The following is a 10,639-nucleotide window of genomic DNA, read 5'->3' as shown; positions in this document are numbered from 1 at the left end:
AGTAAGACTTGCTACTGTTAAGCCATCCTTTTGATCCTGGATCAATCTTACTTAAGATTTTGTACATCCCTGGGGCACCTGGGTGGCTCCATCCATTAAGCATCTGACTCTTGGTTTTGGCTCAGGTCATGATATCGTGGTTCATGAGTTCAAGGCCGGCCTTGGGTTCTGTACTGGCAGTGTGGAGTCTGCATGAGATTCTCTCTCCCCTCTCTCTCTGTCCCTTCCCCTCTCTCTCTCTCTCTCTCTCTCTCTCTCAAAAATAAATAAATGAACACTAAAAAAAGATTTTGTGTATCTCTCTCTATATATATATTGAAAATCAAGAGTTCACACCAATAGCACCAATTCAAATCCAGTGCCATAAAGTTCAATCATGTTTATATTTGCCATATTTATAGCTTCTTCAGCTACCAGGAGAAAGCTGGCTTTCATTGCCCTTAATTTATTTACCTATATAATTAGTGTCTCTGTAGGTAGCCACTTTCTCACCTCCACAGACATCCCCTCCCCTGTGGAGACATCCCCTTCACCTTTCTCTAGCTCTGACATCCCATACCAGGTTACCCCTCTTGGGGGACACTCACTTCATCCCAGTCAGATTCTGGTGCAGCCAGTGGCTGGTCCTCACCTTCACTCATTTGCTTCCAATTTCCTTCTTCATTCAGTGTTTTATTTCCATCTTCTTTTTTATTCTTTTGTCTAGCCAATCTGAATTAATGATGCGTTTCATGCATCTTGAAAAAAATAAGCTTAGAATTTTCTTACTATTCTCTTTCTCTCATCCTCTTTGCCTTCTGCTTCATTGATTTTAGCCTAACCTTTATTATGGCCTTCCTTTTTGTTTTGTGTGTGTGTGTGTGTAATTCCCTCTCATTTCCATCTTTTCATTGTCTTTGTTCTTAGATAGATGATTTAAAGTTATAAATTTTCCTCTAGGTATTACTTTATCTCCTACAATTTTTGGAAATTTTCAATGTTTAAATTTTAGTTCTAGGTATTTTTTTATTTCTCTTATGTTCCTTGTCTTTATCCCCAGAGTCATTTAGTGGGGAGATTTTTCTCTTTCAGCAAATAAGCATGGGGTGGGTAGTGTTCTTTTGTTTTGTATTTCAGTTATTTTTACACTATGGTCTAAGAATGATGATTTCAGTAATGTTGATTCTTGGTAATTGTGGCATTTATTTGTGGCTTGATACATGGTTGATTTTTTGCAAATGTATATACATATATGTACATATAAATAAACAAGTTACAGTGTATTAATTATTTACATCTTCCAACTTTGCTTTTTTTCATGCTTGATCTGTCAGTTTCTGAGCGGGACATATAAAATTTCATTACAACTATTGATTTATTTACTTCTTTTAATCCTGTTGGTAGCTGCTTTATATACTTGTGGCAATATTTACAGGTTTATCTTTGCCATTACATCTTTTTAATGGATTTTTCCTTACCAAATTATAATATTCCTATATTGTGTTTGTCCATCTTGATGTTTTAAAATTCTCTTTTGTCTGAATTTGTATTAAACATTTCTTCGTTCTTTTATGCCTCCTATAGATAGCATGCTGCTAATTTTTTTTTATCTGAAATCTCTTATCTTTGAATTGGTGAGTTTATCTATTTAAACTTACATAAACAGATATATTGGGTCAGAATTCTACCATCTTATTTCATCTCTCATTATTTTTTCCTGTGTTCCCATACTTTCCTGAGCATCAACAACCTTGGCTACTGACATGTGCCCACAACGAGGGCAGCTAAATCCCGGTGGGCCAGCGGAAGAGGAGGGAGATGCTCCGCGCTGCCATTTGGACTCAACGACTGTCCACATGCCACACCTCCGCAAGTGACTGCGTCCCTCAGGGAACATCCCCATACCTCTTTCCTGATCACCATTTCCTGATGCCTGGATTTTCACCATTTTTCCCTGCCCTGGATTGCAACCAACTTGCCTTTTGAGAACAGAAGTGGGAAACTCCATTCAGCTGGCAAAACAGCCTATACAGAAGTTATCTGCACCTACCCCAGCATGGATGCAATACAGCCCTAATGTCACCCCAATGACCTGGTGGCACCACACTGGCACTGCTCTTTTCTTTCTGGGATGTGATAAAGCAGGCCTTGATCCATCCAAAAGTGCTAACAGGACAGAGAAAGGGACACAGCATCCCCCCCATAGTTGTCTCCCAGCTATGTCAATGAGCCCTTCCATATCCACACCTGCTGTAGCCCAAGTGTTTCTAGGTTTTTATATCCTTTTCTCAGATTCACCACCCATCCTCTTACTTCTTCAGCACTTCCAGGGTGGAGTGGGGGGAGGAGGGGAAAGAAGCCAACGGTCAGGGTAAGACTGACTGCCCTACTTTCTACCATCAGCACTTCTGGAGGTGCTGTGGAGACAGGGCCTGGAAGGAGCCCCACAGCCTTGGCTCTGGTGCCTCAACTCCAGTCAACTACTTGACGTCTGCTCTGTATAGTGGGGATCTGGGCTAGATTTCACTGGAAAGAAGAACGACAATGTTGAAATTAGGTACTTTCTTGTTCTAAAACTCTGGGCAACCTCATCTGGCTCCCTGGCTCCTGGGGACCCTGAGTTTGCAAAGGGCAGGAAAGGATGGGGCCACGTGGGCCTGTCCTGTATGAAGATGACTAACCATGCGCTACCCACTCCTCCTCCCTATTCACAAGAGGAGGCAGCTGTGACTTTCAACCCAGCTGCAAATAAGAAACACTTAGCAGACATAAGAAGTGTGTTTTATTCTCAGACAAGGCTTAAAGGCTGCTGACGTTAGGATTTTTTTTTTTAAGTCGATCTTGAGATTTGTGGGAGAAAATGTCTGGGAGATGCTGTGAGGGCACCTCTGCAGGGCACCCCTCACAGCCATGGTGCCATGGAGGCATGAGGATGCCCCGGTGATGGGCAAGGGGCACTACTTTTACAGTGTAACAACTAGAACTATGTTTTCTTGCCTTTTAAACAGAATGGAACAGTCTAGAAGTTCAGACTAGCTTTTGGGCAATTTGCAATTAACTTTGCTATCATATGAAAATCCATTTGGAGTTCAAAAATGTCACTGGTTTTCTCCATCACTTACCTTCCTTTCACTCCCCTTGCCTAACAAATGCAGAGCCAGCTCTATTTGATGCCTCTGGTTCAGCAGCTGAGGGTGCCAGGCAGCTTGGTGAGGTTCACAGGACATCACTCAGAGCTCACCCTCTTCAGGGCCTCTCAGCAGCTAAGGGCTCCTGGTGAGCTTGGCCCCAGACCATGGAGACAGATTAAGCAGAGTCCATGGTAAGCAGCCTCAGACTCTGTCATAAGGATCAACCTATTCTCCATCTATTCTGCAGTCCATCTGAAGGCACGGGACTCTTTGTAGGCAACATCTTATGACAAAATTAGTGGCCCTGAGTTAGGGGTCTGTGCATGAGAAGACACTCCCCCCCCCCCAAGGCATGCACCCTTCTGGAAGGGGGGGGGGGGGGGGGGGGGGGTGGGGAGGGGTCCTACCAGAGCAACCTCAGGAATCCTGCAGAACCCTCTCCAAGTCCTCAGCCTGAGACTCCACTTTCAGAAGCCTGTGCCAGCTACTAGGGGCAAAGGGAAGATTTCCACACTGGTGATAAGTCTCCTTCATGCCAGATAGGAAGGATGAGGAATGAGACTCAGGCAAGATCAGCCAGGATCAAGGAACTCTCAAGCACACACTATTTGAGAGGAAAGAGATGGGATGTATTCTGTTTCATGCACCTGGTAAAAATGCTGTGGCAGGTGATCACATCCACGTGCAAGACATGAATCCCTCCATGTACACCTGCATCTCTTACAGGTTTGTCAACACTTACACAAGGTCTTCAAAAACTGGGCAGCCCTGCTTATGGTTGCTACATACCACTGTCCTACTAAAAGGAAGAAGATCTCCTTGGAGAAAGGTCTGACTCTAGGTCAGGAAAGAAAATGTGTTAGAGGAATCTGAAACACCTTGTCATACCAGAAAGCAAAGAAAACTACAGTGGTTGTATCCAGCGGACACAGGATACAACTTAAACAGGCTCCCACCAACCTAAGATGGAACTATATGGGCATCAAAAAGGAATGACTTGGGGCACCTGGGTGCCTCAGTGGGTTAAGTATCCAACTCTTGGTTTCAGCTCAGGTCATGATCTCACAGTTCATGGGATCGAACCCCATGCTGAGAGGGCAGAGCCTGCTTGGAATTCTCTCTCTCCCTCTCTCTCTACCCCTTCCCTGCTTGTACTCTCTCTCAAAATAAATAAACATTTTGTTTTAAAAGGAACAACTCATGAATTGTTACACATATTCTCTGGTAAAATTCATGAGTTTACAATGATACTTAAAATAAAAAATCTCCCAAGTCACCTCTGAAGCACGCTGAAGAACCAAATCATTGTGCTGATAAGTGCTTTTTAAAAACTACTTTGTGTATTCTGTACCTTGGGGTATAATTGATGAAGTACAGTTCTTTAGAGAAGACTTTCACCAAACAAATGTAGAAATAATGACAGAATCTAAATGAAATAATCAATCTGTCTAATGATCATTAACAGATGCTGAAACCACTGGCCGATAGGGAACTTTATAATGAAAAGGATCAGAGCCTCCACAAAACCCACAAATCAATCTTAATATCACAGAAAAGCAAAAGGCTGACATGACATACCTCCTGACATGATGCAATGGGAAGTACAGAAACACCCACGAGATATTCTTGTGAAACAACAGAACTTGAATATGATCAAGCACTGTTATCTAACTGCTGGTTTACAGGAATGAGAGGGGCAAAAACATTGTCAAATTGCACCAGTCACAGGGTTTCTCAACAGCAGCGCTACTGACACTGTGAGCTGGATGTTTCATTTGGAAGACTTACAACATCTATCAAAAAATGTAACATGTGGACTGGGTTTGGATCCTGATTCAGAAAACCAAAGGCAAAGAAAACATCATGAGACAGGGAAGTTTGAACACTACATATTTGATCATATTAAGAAATAATTTGGGGCGTCTGGATGGCTCAGTCGGTTGAGTCTGGCTTCAACTCAGGTCCTGATCTCACGGTTTGTGAGTTGAAGCCCTGCATTGGTCTCTGTGCTGACAGCTCGGAGCTTGGAGCCTGCTTCACGTTCTGTGTCTCCTGCTCTCTCTCTCTGCCCCTCCCCGGCTCATACCCTGTCTGTCTGTCTCTAAAATAAATAAACATTAAAAAAATATTTTAAGAAATAAAAAGAAATAATTTGTGGGGAGGGGGCCAAGATGGCGGAGGAGCATGGAAGTGATTTTTGCCTCTTTCTTCCCTGAAATGCAGCCAGAACAACACTAAACCATCTTGCACACCTAGAAAACTGATTTGAGGATTAACACAACAATCTGCACAACTTGAACCACAGAACTTGGCAGTTATGTGGTGTGGAGAGTTGAACTGGGGGAGAGAAGCTGCAGAGGGCAGGGAGCTGTTTTTGCTTGTAGAGAGAGGATAGAGAAAAGCACCCCCTCCCCAATGAAAGCAGCTGGAGAGAAAAGGCAAGAGTGGAAACAGCTGCATGGGACAGAAGATAAAAGGGAGAAAGGAGAAAGCAAAGGATTTAAATTCCATTAAGACTCTTATAGAGGAGCACAGAGTCTGAAACTCCACAGCTCAATATCTGGCAGTGCTCTGGTGGGAAGGGTGAATCCCCAGGAACAGAGAGCGAGGTCTGAGGGGTCTTATGGCCACATGGGGAGTGGCAGTTCCCCTGCTGGGAGGACATATGATTGAGGCTGTGAGACCTCCTACAGGCAAGGGACCCAGCAGATCTTGGAGATCAGCCACATTTCCTGGTGTCAGAAGAGGGACATTGGGGTGAAGCCTGGTGCAAGATGTGTGTTGTGGTTTGCCGTAGCCCCTGAAACACTGCTGCTACATGACCACATGAACTTTTTCTGGGGTGGGCTGGTGTCCAGGCACAGTCTCTGGACATCAGCAGCAGCACAGTTGCTTGAAGGTTCCTGGGGGTGGACCAGCACCCAGCCATTGCTCAGCGAGACCCTCCCCCAGAGGGTCTGAGCAGGTCAAAGCTGCAGTCCCTCAGAAGTGAGGGGTTGAGAAACACAGCCGCATCTGAGATAAAACTCAGGAGGGAGGTGCTATGTGGCAGCCTGAAGGCTTGGTCACAGACAGTGTAGAAGTGGGGAGTGGATGGAAGCCAGAGACAAAGGAGGAGTGCTTGAGTGCCTGTCAGGAGAGCACAGAGTTCTGAAACCAGAGACTGGGTAGCTGAGTGACACCATTTTCACCTGTGCATGTGCGTACACGCCTACATGTGCCACAACAATCTACCCCAGTAAGCTAAGCAATGCCACCTAGTGGGGAATGGAGACGTTAAACTAAGCCAACTGTGCCAACCACGCTCTTGAGGAACACAAGTCTCTCCGCCTCCTTAGTTTACAGAGTAGATAGTACTTCATAATTTGACTTCTAGGGAAAACTGGATGTAATTTCAATCATATTTCATTCTGTTCGCTGGTCCATCTATTCTATTTTTTTTCTTTTTCTTTCCTTTTCTTATTCTTGAATACAGAAAGAGAAAAAATTATTTTTATCTTCTGTTTTTATATAAAAAAGATTTTTTCTTTAATTTTCTTCTATATTGTTTACTTTTTTGTAAATTTGTTAAATTCTAGGTTACTTTCATCATTTCATTTTACTGTATTCATTTTTTCAAATTTTCAAATGTTTTCCTTTTTTTTCTCCTTTTTTCTTTTCTCTATTCTATCAAACTTCTTTCAACAACCAGATCAAAACACACCAAGGATCTAATAACCTTTATTTGATTATTTTATGCTGTTTTTAATTTTTTAATTTCTTTTTTTTTACTTTATTAATTCCTTTTCTTCCTTCAAAATGGCAAATTGAAGGAATTCACCCCAAAAGAAAGAACAGGAAGAAATGACAACCATGGACTTAATCAACACAGAGACAAGCAAGATGTCCAAACCAGAATTTAGAATCACAATAATAAGAAAACTAGTTGGGGTTGAAAATAGATTAGAATCCCTTTCTGTGGAGATAAAAGAAGTAAAAGTTAGTTGGGATGAAATCTAAAATGCTATAACTGAGCTGCAATCTCAAATGGATACCACGGCGGCAAAGATGGATGAAGCAGAGCAGTGAATCAGAGATACAGAGGACAAACTTATAAAGACTAATGAAGTAGAAAAATAGAGACAGACTAAGGTAAAAGAGCACAATATAAGAATTAGAGAACTCAGTGACTCATTAAAAAGGAATAACATCAGAATCATAGAGGTCACAGAAGATGAAGAGAGAGAAAAAGGGGTAGAAGGTTTATGTGAGCAAATCACAGTGGAAAACTTTCCTAACCTGGGGAAAGACACAGACATCAAAATCCAGGAAGCACAAAGAAATCACATTAGATTTAACAAAAACTGACCATCAACAAGGCATATCAGGGGCACCTGGGTGGCTAAGTCAGTTGAGAGTCCAACTTTGACTCAGGTCATGATCTCGTGGTTCGTGAGTTCGAGCCCCACGTCGATCTCTGTGCTGACAGCTCAGAGCCTGGAGCCTGCTTCAGATTCTGTGTCCCCCTCTCTCTCCACCCTACCCCTGCTTGTGCTCTGTCTCTCTGTCTTCCAAAAATGAATAAATATTTTTTAAAAAATTTAACAAGGCATATCACAGTCAAACTCACAAAATACTCAAGCAAGGAAAGAATCATGAAAGCAGGAAAAGAAAAAACGTCCTTAGCCTACAAGAGAAGACAGATTGGGCTCGCCGAAGACCTATCCACAGAAACATGGCAGGCTAGAAAGGAGTGGCAGGATATATTCAATGTGCTGGATCAGAAAAATATGCCAAGAATTCTTCATCCAGGAAGACTGTCATTCACAATAGAAGGAGACATAAATAAAAAGTTTCCCAGACAAACAAAAACTAAAGGTGTTTGTGACCACTAAACCAGCCCTGCAAGAAATTTTAAGGGTGACTCTCTGAGGGGAGAAAAGATGAAAAATAAAAACAAAAACAAAAAGACCAAAAGCAACAAAGACTAGAAAAGACCAGAAAACACCACCAGAAACTCTAACTCCACAGACAACATACTGACAATAAATTCATATCTTTCAGGACTCACTCTAAACGTCAATGGACTAAACACTCCAATCAAAAGACATGGGGTAATAGAATGGATAAGAAAACAATCTATATGCTGTTTACAAGAGACCCTTTTCAGACCTAAAGACACCTTCAGATTGAAAGTAAGGGGATGCAGAACAATCTGTCATGATAATGGTCACCAAAAGAAAGCTGGAGTAGCCATACTTTTTTCAGACAATCTATATTTTAAAATAAAAGCTGTAACAAGAGATGAAGAAGGGCATTATATCATAATTAAGAGGTCTATCCACCAAGCAAAAACATTTATGCTCCAAACAAGGAAGGGCCTAAATATATAAATCAATTAATCACAAACATACAAAAACTCATTGATGATAATACCATGATAGTAGGGGACTTCAACACCCCACTTACAACAATGGACAGATCATCTAAACAGAAAATCAATAAAGAAACAATGGCTTTAAATGACACACTGGACCAGACGGACTTAACAGATATATTCAGAACATTTCATCCTAAAGCAGCAGAATACACACTCTCCTTGAGGACACATGGAACACTGTCCAGAATAGATCACATACTGGAACATAAATCAGCCCTCAACAAGTACAAAAAGATCATACCATGCATATTTTCAGACCACAACGCTATGAAACTCAAAATCAGCCACAAGAAAAACTTCGGAAAAAAAAGTCTCCAAAGACCAAAGAACATCCTACTGAACAATAAATGGGCTAACCAAGAAGTTAAAGAGGAAATTAAAAAGTACATGGAAGCCAATGAAAATGATATCACCACAGCCCAAAACCTCTGGGACACAGCAAAGGCAGTCATAAGAGGAAAGTATCCAGGACTTCCTAAACAAGGAAGAAAGATCTCAGATTCACAACCTAACCTTACACCTTAAAGAACTGGAAAAAGAACAGCAAATAAACTCAAAACCAGTAGAAGACAGGAAATAATAAAGATTAGAGCAGAAATCAATGATATTGAAACTAAACAAAACAGAAACAGTAGAACAGATCAATGAAACCAGGAGCTGGTTCTTTGAAAGAATTAACAAAATTGATAAACCCCTAGCCAGTTTGATCAAAAAGAAAAGGAAAGGACCCAAATAAATAAAATCAAGAATGAAAGAGGAGAGATCACAACCAACACAGCAGAAAAACCAACAATAATAAAAGAATATTGTGAGCAATTATACACCAATAAAATGGGCAATGGGGGTGCCTGGGTAGCTCAGTTCACTGAGCGTCCGACTTCAGCTCAGGTCATGATCTCACAGCTTGTGGGTTCAAGCCCTGCATCGGGCTCTGTGTTGACAGCTCAGAGCCTGGAGCCTCCTTTGGATTCTGTGTCTCCCTCTCTCTCTCTGCTCTTCCCCTGCTCATGCTCTGTCTCTGTCTCTCAAAAATAAACATTTAAAAAAAAATTTTTAATGGGCAATTCAGAAGAAAGGAACAAATTCCTAGAAACATATGAACTACCAAAAGTGAAATAAGAAATAGAAAAGTTGAAAAGACCCATAACCAGTAAAGAAATCGAATTAGTAATCAAAAATCTCCCAAAAAACAAGAGTCCAGGGCTTCATGGCTTTCCAGGGGAATTCTACCAAACATTTAAAGAAGAGTTACCACCTATTCTTTTGAAGCTGTTCCAAAAAATAGAAATGAAGAAAAACTTCCAAATTCATTCTATGAAGACAGCATTACCTTGATTCCAAAACCAGACAAAGACCCCACTAAAAAGGAGATGACAGGGCACTGGTTCAATTTCCACAAAACAATCAATGTTATACATCACATAAATAAAAGAAAGGACAAGAACAACATGATCCTCTCAATAGATGCAGAGAAAGCATTTGAAAAAATACAGCATCCTTTCTTGAAAAAAAACCCCAAGAAAGTAGGGGTAGAAGGATCATACCTCGAGATCATAAAAGCCATATATGAAAGACTCAGTGTTAATATCATCCTCAATGGGGAAAAACTAAGAGCTTTTCCCCTAAGGAACACAACAAGGATGTCCACTCTCACCACTATTATTCCACACAGTATTGGAAGTCTTAGCCTCAGCAGTCAGACAACACAAAGGAGTAAAAGGCATCCAAATCAGCAAGAAGAAAGTCAAACTTTCAGTCTTTGAAAATGACATGATACTCTATATGGAAAGCCCAAAATATTCCACCAAAAAACCGCTAGAGCTGATCCATGAATTCAGCAAAGTGGGAGGATATAAAATCAATGCACAGAAATTGGTTGCATTCCTATACACAAATAAAGAAGCGACAGAAAGAGAAATCAAGGAATCGATCCCATTTACAATTGCACCAAAAACTATAAAATACCTAAGAATAAACCTAACCAAAGAGGTGAAAAATCTATACACGAAACTATAGAAAGCTTTATCAAAGAAATTGAGTAAGACACAAAAAAAATGGAAAAATATTCCATGCTCTTGGATTGAAGAACAAATATTGTTAAAATGTCAAT

General features: G+C 41.1%; 1 long non-coding RNA gene across 3 annotated transcripts in view; it reads right to left on the bottom strand.

Moving 5' to 3' along the window:
- The window catches only part of LOC125934855 (uncharacterized), a 79,836-nt gene that overhangs the window by 59,560 nt on the left and 9,637 nt on the right, over positions 1-10,639 (bottom strand). The window lies entirely within an intron of this gene.

The sequence above is a fragment of the Panthera uncia genome (genome assembly GCF_023721935.1).
Source record: "Panthera uncia isolate 11264 chromosome A1 unlocalized genomic scaffold, Puncia_PCG_1.0 HiC_scaffold_17, whole genome shotgun sequence".
Taxonomy (NCBI): domain Eukaryota; kingdom Metazoa; phylum Chordata; class Mammalia; order Carnivora; family Felidae; genus Panthera; species Panthera uncia.
Note: the sequence above shows the minus strand (reverse complement) of the source record. Positions and strands in the feature narration are given on the sequence as shown.